This window comes from Phacochoerus africanus, chromosome 8 (assembly GCF_016906955.1).
Source record: "Phacochoerus africanus isolate WHEZ1 chromosome 8, ROS_Pafr_v1, whole genome shotgun sequence".
NCBI lineage: Eukaryota > Metazoa > Chordata > Mammalia > Artiodactyla > Suidae > Phacochoerus > Phacochoerus africanus.
Window position 1 is genome coordinate 43656915 of NC_062551.1, and position 21542 is coordinate 43678456.

The 21542-nt window shown below is 42.4% G+C and overlaps 1 pseudogene; it reads left to right on the forward strand.

The window, feature by feature from the left end:
• The first annotated feature begins 14162 nt into the window (after window positions 1–14162).
• On the forward strand, window positions 14163–14280 carry LOC125134831 (uncharacterized; annotated as a pseudogene).
• Window positions 14281–21542: the final 7262 nt, after the last annotated feature.

Below are 21542 nucleotides of genomic sequence, written 5' to 3' on the forward strand. Positions count from 1 at the left end.
GCCAGGGAGCCTGATTCTTCCAGTTCCATTTTTCTTTCTCAAGATTGCTTTCACTGGTCAGGGTCTTCTGTGTTTCCATACAAATTTAAAAATTTTTGTTCCAGTTCTGTGAAGAATGTCATTGGTAATTTGATAGGGATTGCACTGAATCTGTAGTTTGCCTTGGGTAGTATAGTCATTTTGAAATATTGATTCTTCCAACATAAAAGCATGGTATATCTTTTCATCTGTTTGTGTCATCTTTGATTTCTTTCATGAGTGTCTTACAGTTTTCAGAGTACAGGTCTTTTGCCTCTTTAGGTAGGTTTATTCCTAGGTATTTTAATTCTTTTTGATGTGATGGTAAATGCAATTGTTTCCTTAACTTCTCTTTCTGATATTTCATTGTTCATGTACAGGAATGCAAGAGATTTCTGTGTATTAATTTTGTATTCTGCAACTTTACTGAATTCATTGATGAGCTCTAATAGTTTTCTAGCAGCATTTTTAGGATATTCTATGTATAGCATCATGTCATCTGCAAACAGTGACAGTTTTACTTCTTTTTTTTCCCAGTATCTTACAACCAATTTAGAAGCAGTGGTGTGTCCTGGAAGAAATGAATTCATCATCAGATCCAACACCACTTGGAAGGTGGGCGCAAATGTGGCTGGATTTTCCATTTCCATGGCTGCAAACCAATAAGCTGTGAAGCAGGAAGTCTCACATGGAGAAAAGATGCAACTGCTAGACTCTACAAATAGAAGGCTATTAATTCACTCTGATGCTCAGTCCCCAAAGCTGGAAGCCTCCTTCTGGATAGCTTTGCCTTCTCATCCCAAAAGCCCTAATTGTTCCATCTCAGGATCTCCTCCTGTCCATGTTAGCTCTTTCCTGGATGGGAAAAGAGCCCTTTCCATGGTATTGCATGACAGCTTAGAGAACATCAGAGAAAGTGCCCTGGTGTCATACAGCTCAGTGGGGGAGAAGCTGGCAAAAGCCTCTCTTCTACGTTTAAATCTGATCCTGTTTCCACTCTGCCCCAAACCCTCCAATCCTTGTCCCCTTGGGACCCTACTGCAAACCCTCCAGACTCATTTCCTGAGTCAGAACCTGAATGAATCCTTGTAGTTACTGAACCTACCGTGCATGTTCACATCTCCTTGCTCTGCACTTACCACCCCTTGTTTAGAAAACCCTTTCCCATCACTCCAGTCTAATAAATCCTATTCATGCTATAAAACTCAGTGCCAATGTCACTTCCCCTGTGATGTCTCCCTCTCCAGGCTGCTGCTTCATACATAACAGTGCATTCTCCGCTTCTCTGCAAACATACATCACTTCTGCCTCTCTTGTGAGCTACTTCTTTTTCCCCCTTATTTACTTGGTTTGTTTGTTTGTTTGGGTCACACCCATGGCACATGGAAGTTCCCGGTCCAGGGATCAAATCTGAGCCGTAGCTGCAACTTATGTCACAGCTGTGGTAATTCCAGATCTTTAACCCACTGCACCACAGTGGGAACTCCTCTAATTTACTTATTTTTATTAAAGCATAAAAACATCGATTTACAATGTTGTGCCAATTTCTGCTGTACAACAAAGTGATATATATATATATATATTATATATGTATTCTTTTCCATCATGGTCTATCCCAGAAGACTGCATATAGACCCTGTGCCATACAGTAGGACCTGGTTGTTTATTCATTCTAAATGTAATAGTTTGTATCTACTAACCCCAAACTCCCAGTCCCTCCCACTCCCTCCCTCCTCCCCCTGGGTAGCCTCTTAAAGGCAGGAGATGGTGTCTTTTTCATTTTTATATTCCTCGCTTTTTGCACTAAGCCCAGCAAAGGGCAGGTGCTCAAATCCCACTTGAGGAACTGAACTAGGCGTTTGGGAAGTGCTGCTTGAGGGCCCATGCTGCAACCTGGATCCTTAGTAAAATTCTCAAGGTCAAACAGGTGCAGAAACAGGGATTCCTGGCAGGTCAGTACCCACTCCCACCACCCCTTCTACTCTCTACATCCAATAGGCTCTGCACCCAGGGCTGGAGTTGTTTGAAGGGCAGATGTGCTGAAGAGGCCAGGCACATTTCTTCATCCTCCTATGAAGTCCTACAGCTCTGCATGGGGGCTCCTGCTGAGCCTGAAGCCAGGCCTGGGGTGGCCACACACCGACCCCTCTGCCCCCCACCTCAACCCAGGCTGAGGCTATAGCAGTGCCAGCAGCAATGCTGCGCAGGTACCCGAGGTGACATCCAGGGTGGAATGTTGACCTTGAGAACTTGACTGGTGCCTTTCTCCCCTGAAGCCCCCTCTCCTCCAATTCACTCACCTTCTAGCCTTCCTGACACACTCACCCTCTAGCCTTCCTGCCACTCTCACCCCTGCAACAGGCCAGGCATTTCCTCACCTTTGCACGTATTGTGCTCCCTGCCTGCAAGTCCTCCTCTGCCTGGCCAGCTCTGTCAGGTCCCAGCAGCCCTCAGAGATGTCCCTCCCTCTGCAGCCTCAGTCCTATCTGCCCTCCCCCGGGCAAGCTCCCCAGCACCCACCACTCAGTGGCAAAGATTTGCTTCCTCTCCGGTTCCTTTATCTGCACGTGGGTCCCGCAGACATGGATGACCTCCGTGTCCTGGGGTTTCCCTCAGAGTTGGGGCAGTGTCTTGCATGCAGCAGGTGCTCAATGCATGCTTGTGGACACACAATCGGATGTTGAGAATGGTGAAAATAGCACCTAGAAGAGTTATCCGTCTGTGCCTTTCCCAGGAAGAGTCGGTATAAAATTCTTTCCTTATTCTAAAGAAATATTTGCAAGTCTTTTGCCAGAATCTCTGCCAGTGAGCCTGTACAATGACTGCAAATGCTATGAATGAGCAGAAAAGTTAACCTATTTAAGATATTAATTAACCACACAGGATGAAAATGGGCTTACTGAACAGGCTTCTCAGCAAAAACGCCCAGACTTGGTGCAGCTGAGACCTATCCCCCTGTCTTTTTTTTTTTTTTTTTTTAATGGGAAAGCTACACTTTTACCACCTCCTTTCAACCAATGAGAGTTCACTGCCTTTTCCTGTTCTTGTTTAACCATAATGCTTCATTTTCGCCAAGCAGCTGGAGAGAAGGCTACTGAAACTAATTTCCGAAATGTTTTACCGGTTGGAACAGGGGGCAAATGTGGTGCTTAAAGGCACTACTCCTTCTGTGATCGCGTCCAAGCCAAACTATTATTTAAATTTCTGATTTTTTAAAAAGACACACTATACATCTGAAGTCTCAATTCCAAGAAGTGTGGGGGGGAGTCTCTGTTACAAAAGAATGTCTCCATCAAAATTACCTGTTGCACCCTGTTTCTTCCCGAGTGGACCGGGTCTGGGGGCGACAGGGTGGGGGAGGGGCGGGGGGGGAGGGGCTTCAGAGGCCTCCCTCCCCCGTGCAAGCGAACACAACCCGCCAGCCCAGACTCCCCACAGCTCAAACCAAGCAGCTATGTTTCTCACCCAACACTCTCCTTTAACCAGATGAAGGACACCGATTCCTGGAGAGGGGACACATATTTCATGCCATTTTTCATACACAGACAAGAAGTAAATTAGGAAATCATGTAAGTACAATACACGAGTCATCCCTTCCTATTGATCACATGTAATTTACATCTGACAGAGATGTGAATTCTTGCATTCTCACTCCACAAGGAAAATCTCAATGATTTATTCATTTCAAATGAAAAATAGAAGGTAGATGAGAAGAATGACTTCACAGACGCATCGTTCTCGGGGCACTGGTGCGAGGCTTTCTCGCACACTGCCCGAAGGGCTCCGTGTGCAAGTCCCTCTAATTAACAAGGTGAATCAGGCGGCAGCTCTCTAATTAGTGAGCATGACAAGACAGCGGAAACAGCCAGACAGACTGGTACACAGAACTGGCCAACAAAGGCACAGCGCATTTCAAGTGAAAAATGCAGATTTCTTCTAAATAATTATTAAAAGTAAGGCGGTTGAGGGGGGTGGGGAAGATTGCCTGATTTTAATTCTCACGCTGCATGTGTATTCTTCTTTCGTTCTCGGGGATAACCTGCTCCTTTGGGAAGACAAGGTTTGTGTCAGCCCTTTGTACAACCTTTCCAGGCAAAGCGTGGCTAAAAACACGGGCGCTTTTGCTTGAAATAAGAATCAACATCTGAATTTGGGATTTATGATCACTTTGTGTGTTTCAGTCTAGGACGCAGTACCTGCCGTTTACCTGTATTTCTTGTTCTTCCAAAATTCAGGCATGTCTGCTTGATAAACCTCTCTGGAGATTTGCTCGGTGCTGTTCAGCTCTCCCCACCCCCACCCCCTCTGCCTGCCACTCCAACAGGACAGCAACAGTGAGCACCTCCGCCCCCTCGCAGGGCCACACCTGGTTACCAAGGTGAGTCTAGGATGCCACTGAACATGGGTTTGGCGTCCTGGCCATCTGCCCTGGTTTTACCTGTCTCTGTTCATTTGCCATCTTTACCTCGTTTTACCCGCCAGGCAGGCTCCCCCTCTGTATCAGCCAAGCTCTGTGGGTGCAGCCTGCAGTCACCCACAGCACGGCGGCATGTCAGTGGGGACACTCCCATTTGCATTTGCCTCCTAAATCGCTGGCTCCGGAAGACCCAGCCACCTCTTGCCTCCCGGTGAGCCTGACTTCACCATGGATGGTGAACCACCTCTTTGACTCGTCCTTTGCAGCCCCTTGCCACGTCACTCGAAAGATATTTTCTTTCAGCATTGGGGACTAGTTGTTAAGTAGCTGCTAAAATAGTCTTATGAATGGAGAACGTACTGACTCAGATTCAGATACAACGCAAGTCTACTGCCATCTCCCTACCGGACATCACGCCCGTACTTCCCCCAGAGCAGGCGCCGATGTTACTCCTGTTGACAGTTTATAGTCAGGAGGGGTAAAGATCGCGGGACCCTCAGCTAGAAAATGCTGCCGGAGGCAGGCGATGAACTCTGGGTTTATACCCCAAGCTGCACTCTCCTCTCTTCTCCTTCCTAAGACCCTGACCTGCAGACCAAAAGATGTCACTTCATGAAACTCACTGCTCTTCCCACAACAGCAAACTCTAAGACCTGTGAGAAGCTCAACAGTTGTTTGCAAAGAATAATTCCCCTGCCCCTCTAGAGAGAGAAATTAGAGGAATGGGTTTAGAAAGGTGGGGACCCTTATGAGGGCACCTTTCCCCCACATCTTTACTGTTCCTGAAAGACTGAACATCATAAAAGATTATCTCAAGGCCAATATAAGTGGAAAAGATCTGAAAAGCAATCACAAAGGAGGGGGGCAGCCAAAAGCAGACACCAAAGGGCCAACTGGGAGGCAGCAAGACCCTGCTCTGCTGCAGCCTGGGGCTCTCCTCCTGCATATGCCGGGCAGCTCCCAGTTTAAATTTTCTTGCTCTGCGTCCAAGCTAATATCCCTCCACACCTTTTCTCTTCCCCTTTTCAGCTCTGCATTCGCAATCAGATTTCTCTGACCTTACACACACACAGCATTTAAGAGGTTCCAGGGCACTCTGGCCCACAGGACAGCGGTGGCCAAGGGGAGGAAGAGGGCAAGTGTGTCACTCCTGCTTCTCCTCGCTCCCCCTCCCCACATTCACCAGCTCTGCCTGGAGAAGCCTCTGTAGCCCCTCTCCTGTGCCCACTGTTGCCCGAAGCTTACCCTGATCGCCCTCCCCTTAGCACATCAGCTCCTTCCTCTGCATCCCGTAGGGATGTGATGGCACTTTCTTCAACCATCACATTTGGCTTCATAACCTACTGTCACCCGTGCAGAACAAAAGTGGGCTCTCGGCCACTCAGACCTGGACTCCCAATTCTGCCTCTGCCAATTTCAGACCATGATACCTCATTTCTTTCTTTTTAAAAAAGTTTTAAATTTTTAAATTAAAGTAGAGTTAATTTACAATAGTGTGCCAATTTCTGTACAGCAAAGTGACCCAGTCATTCCCTTTCTTATATTACCTTCCATCATGGTCTATCCTAAGAGACTGCATATAGTCTGTGCTATTGAGTAGGAACTCATTCTAAATGTAACAGTTTACACACAGTACCTTATTTCTATCCATAAGTTTCTGTTTTCCTAGCTAGAAAAAAAAGGAGAAATAATTGTCCTACCTTAAAGAGTTATTCAGAGGATTAAATGAGATAAAGATATGAACTGGCTTCATGTGGTTCCTGGCATGTAGTAGTTGCTAAGGAATAATTTAACAAAAATTCTTTTCATTTTGGGGACTGCCTGGTATAAGAGAAGAAATGATGTATTTGAAAATCATTTATATCTGGAATCAACCCCAGGGGGATCAGTTTTGAACTAACCATGCAACCTTGTACAGGACACCAAACCCCTCTGAGCCTTGGTTTTCTTATCCATAGTATGGGGTTAACCATACTGGACTCAGGTAATTTAACGGAGTGGCGAGTGCCAGCGCCCTCGGCACAGGAGTCATTCAGTAAATGTCAGTCTGAAGCAAGAACCCTGTGTGTATCACAGACCTGACAAAGAGCTTGAACATGAGGGCTACTCTTGATAAATATTTGCGGAAGAAATGGGAAGGGAAAAACTGTGATAGATGCATGTTTCTTCCGCAATTTTTATTCTTTATGGCTTTGGACAAGCCACTTGCCCTTCTGTGGTCTCACTAGTTTCAGTCCACAAAATGGGAGAAAAAAAAATCTGTTGGACACATTGGATGGCTTCCAGAATTAATACTTATAAAATGTAAGTCTAGAAAAAAAAGTACATCAAATTATGAAACAGGAGTTCCCGTCATGGCTCAGCAATAACGAACCCAACTAGTATCCATGAGGACATGAGTTCGATCCCTGGCCTCGCTCAGAGGATGCAGCATTGCCGTGTAATTTTAAGACATGGCCCTGATCCAGCGTTGCTGTGGCTGTGGTGTAGGCCAGCAGCTACAGCTTCAATTCGACCCCTAGCCTGCGGACTTCCATGTGCCGTGGGTGCAGCCCTAAAAAGACAAAAAAAAAAAATTTATGAAACAAGGACTATTTCAGAAACTTAGTTAATTATTTCAACTACAGTGACTATTACAGAAAAAAAGCATCTATTACATTCATTATAATCCCACGTGTTTACTTGGTCGAAACTTGATGGTCACCTTTTTGCTCAATACCAAGTATTTCTGCCTTTAACTTGTTGGAGATAAACCCTCTAAGGTCATTCACAACAGCTTGTTTTTACAGTAAGTATGGAAAATGTTTTATTTCATTAAAAAATTATGACATATTTCATCTGCAAACAGTTTAAAATGTCTGAACTTTCTTATTGAAAGGTTAGATTGGGGCTAAAAAGTCCAAAGGAGATTTTTAAAGATTTGCAAAGCGTTGACATAAACAGACCATGTTTACTTAAGTCTGGGGCAGAATGGTAGACACCCATTTAGGTAATTTATAATTAGATGCATAACCTGAAATGCTTATTTTCATCTGAAACAAACTTAAAAAATTAAGAAGCCCTAGATAATACCTACTTAGCCCTGGAGAACATCTGTTCCTGCTGGTAGAAATTCCCCACAGTCAGAGACTCCCCAGGGCCACACCAAGTGTATTTCATATTCTTGGGGCATGGCTTTTCCAGCAACAGGTAATGTCAGGGACCAGGGCTAAATGGTGCATCATAATTAAGAGCTTTCGTTCAGAGTTCCCTGGTGACAAGTCTGGTACAGGCTGTATTAGTTTCCCAGGGTTGCCATAGAAAAGTTCCACAAACTGGGGCTTAAACAACAAAAATGTATTGTTTCCCAGTTCAGGGCTGGAAATTTGAAATCCAGGTGTCAGCAGGATGAGCTCTCTCTGAGAGCTGTATGTAGCCTGTTCTATACCTCCTCCTAGATTCCCGTGGCCTCAGGAGTTCCTTGGCATGGAGATGGTATTCTTCCTTATCTTCCTATCATCTCCCCAATTCCCCTTTTTATAAAGACACCAAGTCAAACTGAATTAGGGTCTACCCTAACGACCTCAACTTTTTTTTTTTACATTTACTTGATGATTTTTTTCTAAAAAGTTAAAAGTATAGTTGACTTACAATGTCATGCCAACTTCTTCTGTACATCAAAGTGACCCAGTCATACAGCTATATATACATACAGACACACACACACACACACACACACACATACACATACACACATTTCTTTTCTTTTATTATCTTCCATCACGGTCTACCCCAAGATACAGTAGGACCTCATTGCTTGTCAATTTTATTATTATTATTATTACTTTGTCTTTTTAGGGCCGCACCCACAGCATATGTAAGTTCCCAGGCTAGGAGTCAAATCGGAGCTGTAGCTGCCGGCCTACACCACAGCCACAGCAACACGGGATGTGAACCATGTCTGCAACCTACACTACAACTTACAGCAATGCCGGATCCTTACACCACTGAGTGAGGCCAGGGATCGAACCCACATCCTCATGGTTCCTCATTACTGCTGAGCCACAACGGGAACACGTGCTTACCCAATTTTTTAATTTTTACTTTTTTTTGTTATTTTTACTTTTTTTTTTTTTGCTTTTTAGGGCCACACTCGCAGCATACCGAGGTTCCCAGGCTAGGGGTCCAGTTGGAGCTACAGCTGCCAGCCTATGCCACAGCCACAGCAACACCGGATTCAAGCCGAGTTTGCAACCTACACCACAGCTCATAGCAATACCGGATCCTTAACCCACTGATCAAGGCCAGGGATCAAACCCAAAACCTCATGGTTCCTAGTCCCGCTGTACCATAACAGGAACTCCTGCTTATCCATTTTAAATGTAATAGTTTGCTTCTGCTAACCCCAAACTCCCAGTCCTTCCCATTCCCACCCCCTCCCTTTCAGCAACCACTTGTCTGTTCTCTATGTAATGACCTCATCTTAACTTAATCATCTGCAAAAACCTACTTCCAAAGAGAGTCACATTCACAGACACTGTGGCCTAGGACTTCAGCCTCTTTGGGGGACACAATTGAGCCCAAACACAGGGAAAACTATAGAGTCACTGGTCTAGAAGTAAAGTCTCCAAGGCTACAGCTGGGCGGGGAGCAGAAGTGTGTGGCTAGCCTGATCTTGCCAGGCCTCCTGGAAGGCAGCTGGCAGAACTGCCAAACTGCAAGGTCAGCCCACTCACCCTGCAGGCCTGGTAGCTGGGTGTTGCCAACAAACAGAGAGTGCATCCATCTCTCAGGGGCTGTGTTCCATGAGGCTGGCTCCTGGGACAACTGTAAAAGATCAGCATGCCCATTTATCAATAGAGAGGGCCGTTCACAGGGAGGACGATGCACATTCTCTTCCTGCAGGAGAACATGGAGCAGATCAGAGAATGTATGTGGAAGGGTGTGTTTTGGGGGCATCACAGCTTGGTCTCCATCTACACACAGGGGCATCCCTGCTCACCGGGTGAGGTGCTGCCAGGATTCCCTGGAGAGGGCCTGGAGGGGCCTCTCATAGTCTCTCACCACCAACCTTACCTGAACCAGACATGCGTCTAAATCCATTAGATAGATAGATAGATAGATAGATAGATAGATAGATAGATGATAGATAGATAGATAGATAGATAGATAGATAGACAGACAGACAGATAGATATTCCCAGGAACCCTCCTGTTGACAGACTCTGAAGAACTCAGCTTTGATTCAATTCTGTAGATTTCATCACTTAGTTCTGAGGTCATTCTCTCCTCCCTCATTTCTGGACTCTTGGGGTACTTCCCAATGTTCCCCAATTACACACCCTCAACCTTCCTGAGAACATGTTTGCCTTAATTTATTGCCTCTTTACAAATAAATAAAACCTGGAGTTTCCTTCATGGCTCAGTGGTTAACGAACCTGACTAGCATCCATGAGGATGCAGGTTCAAGCCCTGGCCTTGCTCAGTGGATAAAGGATCTGGCATTAACGATCTGGGTTAACGATCCGGCGTTGCCGTGAGTTGTGCTGTAGGTTGCAGACACAACTCGGATCCAGTGTTGCTGTGGCTCTGGCACATGCCAGCGGCTACAGCTCTGACTGGACCCCTAGCCTGGGAACCTCCATATGCCTCGGGTGTGGCCCTAAAAAGGCAAATAAATACATAAATAAATAATAAAACCTGACGTTCCAACTGTGGTGTTTTATTATTCAGGGCCCCTCTTGGACAGGGTTTGCTCTTCTTCATTCACAAATAGGGGTGACCAGACAAGCTCATCAAGATCCATGCAATAGGCTCTGAGCTGAGCTGGCAGCAGGCATGAATGGCCAGGAAGAGCTGGTCTTTGGTGCGATGTATCGGAGGGGGACAGAGACACAGCTAAGAAATGAGGAAGTTCTGTAAGAATTCTCTCTCTCTTTTCTTGGACCGGGGCATTTGGATCTCCTGAAAAAAAGATCTGCAACTAAATAATTTCTCTTGTGCCACATAAAAGGTTCAAATAGATCACTGATATCAATTACACCTCAAAAAAGCTGAAAAAAATAGAGAAACAAGATATTTTAAAAATAGATCACTGATTTTTTTTCAAGGGACAAGATAACTAGACATATAATAAAAAACAAGTCTTGGAGTTCCGGTCGTGGTGCAGTGGTTAACGAATCTGACTAGGGACCATGAGGTTGCGGGTTCGATCCCTGCCCTTGCTCAGTGGGTTAATGATCTGGCGTTGCCGTGAGCTGTCGTGTAGGTCACAGACACGGCTCGGATCCCGCATTGCTGTGGCTCTGGCGTAGGCTGGCAGCTACAGCTCCAACTGGACCCCTAGCCTGGGAACCTCCATATGCCGCGGGAGCGGCCCAAGAAATGGCAAAAAGACAAAAACAAACAAACAAACAAAAAAAACAAGTCTTATTCCAACATCAGTAATATATGGAGTTCCTGTCATGGCTCAGTGGAAATTAATCTGACTAGCATCCATGAGGACACAGGTTTGATCCCTGAACTCATTCCATGGGTTAAGGATCTGACGTTGCCATGAGCTGTGGTGTAAGTCACAGATACAGGTTGGATCTGGTGTTGCTGTGGCTGTGGCTGTGGCTGCAGGCAGCAGCTGCAGCTCCGATTCAACCCCTAGCCTGGGAGCCTCCATATGCTCCCCCCCCCCAAATAAAGGACAAAAACACACATCTCTCTTAAAATACAATTATTTGGGGGTAAGCAAGTATTAATGGCAAGGATCATGTTCTAACTTAGAAAACCACTTTACAATCAGCACTCAGAATTTGAGTAGTTACGAACATGGAAATAAATAACCAAATAATTTCTTACTAAATATGAAGTGATCCCTTTAACTTAGTTTCCATTTCATCTATTTATAATAAGACTGAACTTCTCAATCTTTACTGTTTTACTGAATATAATTAGCACCCAATTCCTGTTTTAAGTTGACGAATTTCCCATTTATATTTCTGACACCTCTCTGTAGCCTATCTGACTTGTCTGACACACTTGCCGGAGATTAGGAGGACTTGGTGCAAAAGACAGATTTCTTACCCTTAACACTTGGAGACATTGATAGTTTTTCAGGAGGTTTGACATGTGGATAGAATCTCGGGTGAAAAATACATTAAAATAGAATTATCACTAGTTTTAAAAATAGGAATACCTTAACGAAGATCCATCAGATACTGGTATATCTAAAGATTTACTTAAAAGTGCGTCTGTAATGTTTGTATGTAACAGCAGAAACCCTACAACAGATAAAGATTCCATTCATCCCGCCCCATAGAAATGGCAAGTTCTATGACGAAGGAAAAGGATGCATAACGAAGACACCATGGCAGCTAGAACTAAGAATCTGTGGGTATATACCACATCTTCCGAATCCAATCATCTGCCGAGCTTGGGCTTATCAGACACAACTTAGAATAGATTTACAAGGAGATCCTGCTGAATAGCATTGAGAACTTTGTCTAGATACTCATGTTGCAACAGAAGAAAGGGTGGGGGAAAAATGTAATTGTAATGTATACATGTAAGGATAACCTGACCCCTTGCTGTACAGTGGGGGAAAAAAAAAAAAAAAAAGAAGAATCTGTGAGATCTCACTTGTGAAGAGACTGACAAAGCATCTGAAATAACAAATTGAAAGGCATGGAGGTGACGAACATAGGGTTTTTGAGTCATGTGGCCCTGGGTTTGAATCTCAGCTTCCCTCCTTCACCCTCATTACTGCTCCCCAATTACTATCGCCTTCAGTTTTCTCATCTGATGGGCAGTTCTGCCTGATCTGAGTCCCCAGTCAAGGAGCCATACCAGCTGTGGAGCTTGTTCTGCACCTCTGTCTGGGCAGGGAAGCAGATCTAAAGTCCCACCTACTGATGACTATAGCCCCCAGTCTAGCCCAACCAGGTGGCCTGGCTAGAGCACCAGGGGTGTGCATGGTCCATCTTACAGTCCTACTTAGAGCAGTACCTTAGCAGAGAGCCAACTCAGCAACTCTGTCCACACTCAGAGCTGAGCCAGTGGCCTTGTATGGCCATAGAACTCAGTGGGCATTTCTTCCTGATTCAAGTCCCCAGCCAACAAGCTATGCCAGTCTTGGAGCCTATTCTGCCACCCCATCCAGGCAGGGAAGTGGGTTCATGGTATAACCCTATCTTGAGTATAGCCTTCCATCCTGCCTGATCAGAAAGGCTAACTAGAGCACCTGGGAGGCTGCATGGCCTACCTGACAGCCCAGCTTGCAGTGGCATCCAAATTGAGAGCCTAGGCAGTGGCTCTTTCCACTTGCAGAGCCAAGCCAGGGGCCTCATCTGGCCAGGGATCTTGGTGGGCATTTCTGCCTAATTTGGGTTCTCAGGCATCAAATTTTAATGACTGTGGAGCCTATTCTATGGCTCTCATAGGCAGGGAAGCAAATTTGCAGCACTGCTAAACTGTTGAGTATAGTGTTCATATCTACCTGTCTAGGAAGCCTTACTGGCAACTGTGGAGCCCATCCTATAGCTGCATTTGGGCAGGGAATCAAGTCAGCAGTCCCATCTGACTATTTTCAGCCATTGCTCCCCTTCACTGACCTCAGAGCTTGGGCAGCAGCCTTACCCAAACAGAGACCCTGATAGCAAGCCCTACCTGACCCATCCAGAACCCCAAATTGAGCTCACCAGTGAAGGACCATTTCTGCTAAAGCAAACCTGAAGTGTGAAAGACCTTTAATTTGAGAGTCTGAAAACCTGTGAAGTCTGGAGACCTGTAGGTCTTCCAACCACTTACTCAAATATGCAGATACCAACTCAAGGAATCAAAGATCACAAAAAAACCAAGTAAACATGACATCACCAAAGGAAATTAATAACGTTCCAATAACTGACCCTAAAGAAATGGATATATATATAAACTGTCTGATAAAAAATACAGAACTCTTGGATTTCCCATGGTGGTACAGCAGAAATGAAACCGACTAGGAACCATGAGGTTGCAGGTTCAATCCCTGGCCTCACTCAGTGGGTTAAGGATCCAGCATTGCCGTGAGCTTTGGTGTGGGTCACAGACATGGCTCAGATTCTGTGTTGCTGTGGCTGCAGTGTAGGTAGGCAGCTGTAGCTCCAATTCAGCCCCTAGCCTGGGAAAATCCATAGGCTGCAGGTGCAGCCCTAAAAAGCAAAAAAAAAAAAAAAAAAAAAAAAAGAATATAGAACTCTTAAAGAAGTTCTGTGAACTATAAGAACACATAAGCAACTAAATAAAATCAGGAAAACAATGCACAAACAAAAAAAAGAAGTTCAACGAAGAAATAGAAACCACCAAAAAAATACTAACAGAAATCCTAGGGCTGAAGAATACCATGACTGAACTGAGGAATTCAACAGAGAGCTTCAATAGCAAACATTACCAATCAATGAAAGAATCAGTGAAGTAGAAGGTAGGTCATTTGAAATTATCCAGGAATAAAAAGAAAAAAGAATAAAAAAAGAGTAAAGAAAGACTATGTCCCATGGGACTAATGGGAAATCATCAAAAGGAACAATATATACATTATGGGAATGACAGAAAGAGAACACAAAGTGAAAATGTCAGAAAGTATATTTCAAGAAATAATGGTTGAAAAATCCACAAATTTGGACAAATGAACATCAAGATTCTTGAGACCCAAAAGACCGTGAATAAGTTGAATCTGAATAGGACTACACTGAAACACATTACAATTAAATTGTCAAAATTCAAAAACTAAGAGAGGAGACTAAAGAAAAGGCTTCTCTGTTTGCAACACCCAACAGGAATCTGGGCTCATGTGACAAGGGACACAAAACTTGTGGTCTTCCTATGAAAGAACACCCAAGAAGTGTCCCCTTGCACCTCCACATGGCTGCCAGGCAGGACCAGGGGAACTGGAAGAAAAGCTACAGCTTTTGGCAGGGGAGTTTGCCACCTAGAGCCTGTCTGGCCCACATGTGGGTGGGCCACAAATGGTCTTATAGACACAAAGCCTTTGAACCTCTCTTTCAAAGAAAAAAAAAATAAAAAGAAAAAAGAAAAATAGGTTACAACTACATGACATTCTGGAAAAGGCAAAACCATAGAGACAATAAAAAGGTCACTGGTTGCCAGGAGTTTGGGGGAGAAGAATTTTCACACAGTACAGAAGTTTTTTCAGAGCAGTAAAAATACCTTGGATGAAGTTACAATGACAGATATGTCATTATACTTACATCCAAACCTACAGAATGTGCAATACTACTCACTTCATTAAAGTAAACCCTAAGGTGAACTGTGGGCTTTGGTGATTACGATGTGTTTGTTTATGTTGTTCATCCTTGGTTTTAAAAAAAGGGCCGCTCTGCTGAATGATGTTGATAATGGCTATGCAATGTGTTGGGAGGGGGTATATATGGTGAATTTCTGTACCTTCCTGTCAATTTTGTTGTAAACCTAAAACTGCTTTTTAAAAAAGGAACTAACACTCAGGGTAGACTTTGAAAAGTTTAGCAAGAGTTTGTTTTACTTGTATATGTATAGCCATATTTTATATGTGTGTGTATTTGCTGGACTGTAATGTAAAATATATTTTTTAGATTGAAAAAGTTTGCCAGCCACTGTAGTTAAGTTATATTGGCAAATAAAAGCACAAACCTAACCTTAAAAAAACTAAGAGAATTTTTAGAGCAACAGGAAAAAAGGGATTCTTCACATACAAGGGAACCACCATAAGACTATGGGTGTATTTCTCAACAGAAACTTCGCAGGCCAGGATAGAGTGGGGTGATATATTCCAAATATTGAAAGAAAAAACTGTCAACCAAGAATACTATACCTGACAAAGCTGTCCTTCAGAAATGTAGCAGAGAAAAAGACTTTCTTGAAAAAACAAAAGCTGAGGGAGTTCATCACCACTACACCTACCTGCCTTATAAGAGATGCTAAATGGCATTCTTCAAGTGGAAATAAAAGGATGCTGGTAACATCATAAACATGTAATGTATGTGTAATACTCATTAGCAATAGTAAATATATAGCCAAAGGCAGAATCTTTAATACTATTAATGGTGGTGTAAGTGTGAGGGGGGAAAGTAAAAGCATAAAGTCTATGTATGTTGTTGAAATTAAGTTGTTATCAGATTAAAATAGGATCTCGTAAGATATTTTATATAAGCCTTCTGTTTACCACAAAAGAAAAAACAGTAGATACACAAAAGATCATTATAGAGGAGGCAAACCATAAAGCTACAAAAAGTCATCAAATCACAAAAGAAGATTGCAACATAAGTGAAGAACAAAGAATCTACAAAACAATCAGAAAACACTTAACAAACATGCAACAGTAAGTCCTTCCCTACTAATAATTAAGCATAAATTGACCTGATACCAAACCCACACGAGGACACTACAACAAATGAAAACTATAGGCCAATAGCCTTGATGAGTACAGATGCAAAAAAATTCTCGACAAAATACTAGCAAACTGGAACACTGCATTAAAGGGATCATACACCATGATCAAGGGAGATTTATCTCTGCTCTGCAAGGATGGTTCAACATATGCAAATCAATAAATGTGATGCATCACATTAATAGAACAAAAGATAAAAAATCATATGATCATATCAACAGATACAGAAAAAGCATCTGACAAAATACAAAATCCTTTCATATAAAAACTCTCAACAAACTGAGTACAGAAGGATGTCAAAATAATAAAGGCCATATATGAAAGTTGACAGCTAACATCAAATTCAATGGTGAAAGACTGGAAGCTTTTCTTCTAAGAATCAGGAATAACACAAGGATGCCCAATCTCACCATACTCAACATAGTACAGGAAGTCCTAGCCAGAGCAATCAGCCAAGAAAAAGAAATAAAAAACATTTGAAAGAAATAAAAAACATTTGAATCATAAAGGAAGAAGTAAGAAATAACCATGTCTCTGTGAATGGCATGGTTTTATATAAAGAAAACGCTACACACAACCAAAAAAATGTTAGAATTAATCAATGAATAAGGTAAAGTTGCAGAATACAAAATCAAAATACAAAAATCAGTAGCATTTCTATACTAGTAATGAATTATTGAAAAAATAATTAAAACAATCCCATTTACAACAGCATCAAAATAATAAAACACTTTGGAATAAAATCTAACAGAGTAGGCAAAAGACCTCTACCCTAAAAACTATGACACACTGGAGTTCTTGTCCTGGCTCAGTGGTTAACGAATCCGACTAGGAACCATGAGGTTGTGGGTTTGATCCCTGGTCTTGCTCAATGGGTTAAGGATCTGGCATTGCCATGAGCTGTGGTGTAGGTTGCAGATGTGGCTCAGATCCCACATTGCTGTGGCTCTGGCGTAGGCCAGTGGCTACAGCTCTGATTGGACCCCTAGCCTGGGAACCTCCATGTGCCATGGGTGTGGCCCTAGAAAAGGCAAAAAGACAAAAACAAAAACAAAAAACTATGACACACTGATTAGAGAAATTGAAGAAGACATGAATAAATGGAAAGATACCCTGTGTTTATGAATTGAAAGAATTAATATTACTAAAATGTCCATACTACTTATAGCCATCTATAGATTCAATGTAGTCCCTACCAAGATTCCAAAGACATTTTTACAAAAATAGAAAACACAATGTTAAAATTTGTTTGAAACTCCAAAAGACCCTAAGTAGCCAAAGCAATTGTGAGAAATAAAAACAATGATAAAGGAAGAAAAAAAAAAAGAAGAATGGTAGAGAACCACATTTCATGATTTCAAACTATATTACAAAGCTATAGTAATCAAACAGTATGGTACTGACATAAAAACAGTTGCAGAGAACAATGCAACAGAGTTAAGAGCCCAAATAAAACCCATGCACATATGGTCAACTAATCCTGGACAAAGGAGTCAAAAATACTCAGTGAAGGGAGTTCCCGTTGTGGCACAGTGGTTAACGAATCCGACTAGGAACCATGAGGTTGCGGGTTCGGTCCCTGCCCTTGCTCAGTGGGTTAACGATCCGGCGTTGCTGTGAGCTGTGGTGTAGGTTGCAGACGCGGCTTGGATCCCGATGTGCTGTGGCTCTGGTGTAGGCCGGTGGCTACAGCTCCGATTCAACCCCTAGCCTGGGAACCTCCATATGCCGTGGGAGCAGCCCAAGAAATAGCAACAACAACAACAACAACAACAAGACAAAAGACAAAAAAAAATACTAAGTGAAGAAAAGAAAATAGTCTCTTGAATAAATGGTGTTAGAAAAACTAGACAGGCAAAAACAAAATGAAACTGGACCCCTATTTTACTCAATTCACAAAAATTAATCTGAAATGGATAGGCTTAGATGTATAAAACTAGAAGAAAGCAGAGGGAAAAACTTGGCATTGGCCTTGGAAACTTTTTTTTGTTATGACACCAAAAGCACAAATAACAAAAGGAAAAATAAGCAGGTAGGACTATATCAAACTAAAAAATTCCTGAAGGAGTTCCCTGGTGGTACAGTGAGTTAAGGATCTGGCATTTTCACTGCTGTGGCTCAGGTCACATCTGTATGCCAGTTTGATCTCTGGCCCGAGAACTTCTGCGCGCCATGGACATAGCCAAATTTTTTTTTTATGCAAAAAAATATTTAAAAAGTTCCTGCACAGCAAAAGAAATCACCAACAAAATGAAAAAGCAACCTATGGAATGGGAGAAAATATTTGCATACTACATATCTGATAAAAAGTTAGTATCCAAATATATAAGGAAATCACTGAACTCAAGAGCAAAAAACCAAATAATTCAATTTAAAGATGAGCAGAGAATCTGAATAGGCATTTTTCCAAAGACATATAGATGGCCAAAAGGTATATGAAAATGCAGTCAACATCACTAATCAGCAGAAAAATGCAAATCACATCTGTTAGAATAACTATCATCGAAAAGACAAGAGGAGTTTCTGTCATGGCGCAGCAGAAATGAATCCGACTAGGAGCCATGAGGTTGTGGGTTCGATCCCTGGCCTTGCTCAGTGGGTTAAGGATCCAGCATTGCCGTGAGCAGTGGTGTAGGTCGCAGATGTGGCTCAGATCCTGCATGGCTGTGGCTGTGGATGTGGCTGGTGGCTACAAGGATGTGGAGCAAAGGGAACCCTTTTATACTGATGGTATGAATATGAATTAGTGCAACCAGTATGGAAAACATTATGAAGTTCCTCAAAAAATTAAACTACTATATGATTCAGCAATTCCACCTCTGGGTATATATCCAAAGGAAAGGAAATCACTATCTCAAAGAGATATCTGCACTCGCAGGTTCATTGCAGCATTATTTACAAGTCAAGACATAGAAACAACCTAAGTGTTTACTGATGGATAAACAGATAAAGAAAATGTGGTATATATAATGAAATCTTATGCAGTCATTAAAAGGAAGGACATCTTGCCATTTGTGACAACATGGATGGGCCTTTAGAGATTTATGCTAAATAAAATAAGACAGAGACAGGAGTTCCCGTTGTGGCTCAGTGGTTAATGAATCCGACCAGGAACCATGAGGTTGTGGGTTCAATCCCCAGCCTTGCTCAGTGGGTTAAGGATCTGGCGTTGCTGTGAGCGGTGGTGTAGGTCACAGACACGGCTCGGATCTGGCATTGCTATGCTATGGCTGTGGCATAGGCCGGCAGCTGTAGCTCTGATTGGACCCCTCGCCAGGAACCTCCATATGCCTCAGGTGAGGCTCTAGAAAAAGGCAAAAAGACAAAAAGACAAAAAAAAAAAGACAGAGACAGACAAATACTGTATGATCTCACTTATGGATGGGACCTTAAAAAAAAAATCAAACCCATAGAAACACAGAATGGATTGGTGGTTGCCAGAGGCAGGAGGTGCAGGTAGGGGATTTAGGTAAATGTAGTCAAAAGGCACAAATTTCTAGTTTGTGAAATATTTATTAGTTATAAGATAAATAAGTTCTGGGCATGTAGTGTACAGCATGGTGACTATAGTTAGCAATACTGTATTGTATATTTGGAAGTTCTAAAAGAGTAGATCTTAAAATTTTTCATCACAAAAAATTATAACTATGTGAAATGATGGATGTTAACTAAACTTACTATGTAATTATTTTGCAATATTTACATATACCAAATATTTGTGTTATACAACTTAAACTTACATGTCAACTATATCTCAATAAAATTGTTCAGAATTCTTTAGCCATTATCAACTGCACCATAAAGGATACTTTCCATTGGTCTGTAATGGTCAAGGTCAACTATAGTGGCTGAAATCCAGGGACACTGGCATGACTCTATGGCTATGGGACCCAAGGCTCAGGTCAGCAGAACCTTGCCTCTGTGTGAACATTTTTTTTTAATTTTTTTATTATAGCTGAACTGTGTGAACATTTTAAACCTTCACTATTTGTACAGCTTCTCTGACTTTTCACATATTCTTTCTTTCTGTTATACAAACACTATAGGCCTACTCGTCATCTCCACTTATATGTCTAATAGTTAAGTCAAATTTAGCATGCCTTAAAAAAAAAAAATTTAACAAGCCTAAAATCAAGCTCCTGAAAATTTTCTCCTAACCTGCCATTGCCACAACCTTCCCCATCTCAGTTAAAGGCAGCTCTATTCTTTATGGTGCTCAAGCAAAAAAGCTTGGAATCACTCAACTCTCTCTCAAAATTTCCACTCAGACCATGAATACATTTTGTCAGCTCAGCCTCCAAAATATATCCAAAGCCCAACCATTTTTCTCTCTACTTCTACCACAGCCACCCTGGTGCAGGTCCCTATTTTCTCTCTGGGGATTATTGCAATGGCCCCTAATCAGCCCCACTGCCTCTACCCAAACTCTCTTATGGTCCTTGTCAATATAGCCTGACTGGACCTGTAATCAATTAAGACCCTTCCATTAATCCACACTCTCCAGTGGCAGACCTCCCATCTTGCACAGTGGAAACTCGTCTGACTAGGAACCATGAGGTTGCAGGTTCAATCCCTGGCCTCGCTCAATGGCTTAAAGATCCAATGTTGCTGTGAGCTGTAGTGTAGGTCACAGATGCGGCTCGGATCTCGTATGGCTGTGGCTGTGGTGTAGGCCAGCAGCTACAGCTCCTATTGGACCCCTAACCTGGGAACCTCCATATGCTGTGGGTGCAGCCTTAAAAAGCAAAAAAAAAAAAAAAAGAAAGAAAGAAAAAGAAAACAAGACAAAACTCTCCAGTGGCACCCCATCTCACCCAGAGTAAAATCTGCAGATGTTGGAGATTCGAATGTGTATGTTTGTTATATTGTTGTTTCTCGCTCCCTGCTGTGTTTTTATGGGAGATGATAGTGGTCTGCAGTAAATGGTAGGGATGGAGGTGAAGAGGCATGGATAGACGAGAGATGAAATAGGGAAAGAGAAAAAAGAGTACACAAATTCAACAAAGTTTTTTCATTACAGTAACTTCTGTCACTTCTTAGATTAGAGAGTCCTGCCTTTTCCAGAGATTTGATGAGTATTCAGTCAAGACGTCATGTGCTTCTTTCCTGTAGGGTGAACACTTTTTTGTCTGCTGTACCATCTCTAAGATGCAAAGATTCCATGAATTCTTTGTTTCCATTGAGCCAAAAAGGCTTTAGAGAACAGAGGTGGGGAAGGAGGATGGAGTATCATTTCCTCTTTTGATGCCAGGCCACTTCTGCGTGCTAGAATAAATCTGTATTGCACAGACTACCAACTATTTATTCTTTAGATTTATAGAGAATCAGGAAAATATATTTAATGAATATGTATTAGTCCATAATTCTCTTCTTTTAGCCAGAATCAAGTAAACAATCTACAGCTACCAATGACTCAGAAGAAAATTCACCAAAGATACTAAAATTTATCAGTTCATTTTGAACACCTCCAATATCCGATCAATAGAATGTTTTCTCATATTTTCACCCCTTTCATAAGTCCCATAGAGAAATCCTAATTTATTTTAGTAGACCATCCCAAATAAATAAAGAATTCCTTCCAACTCTCTCAAATTACAAACTCACTCACTATAAGAAAGATTTAGGAGAAAATTGACCATGCTATTTACATTAAGAATGGAAATAATGGCACTTATTTACTTAAAAAAAATATAACTGGAGGGGGGAAATGTTTTTAACA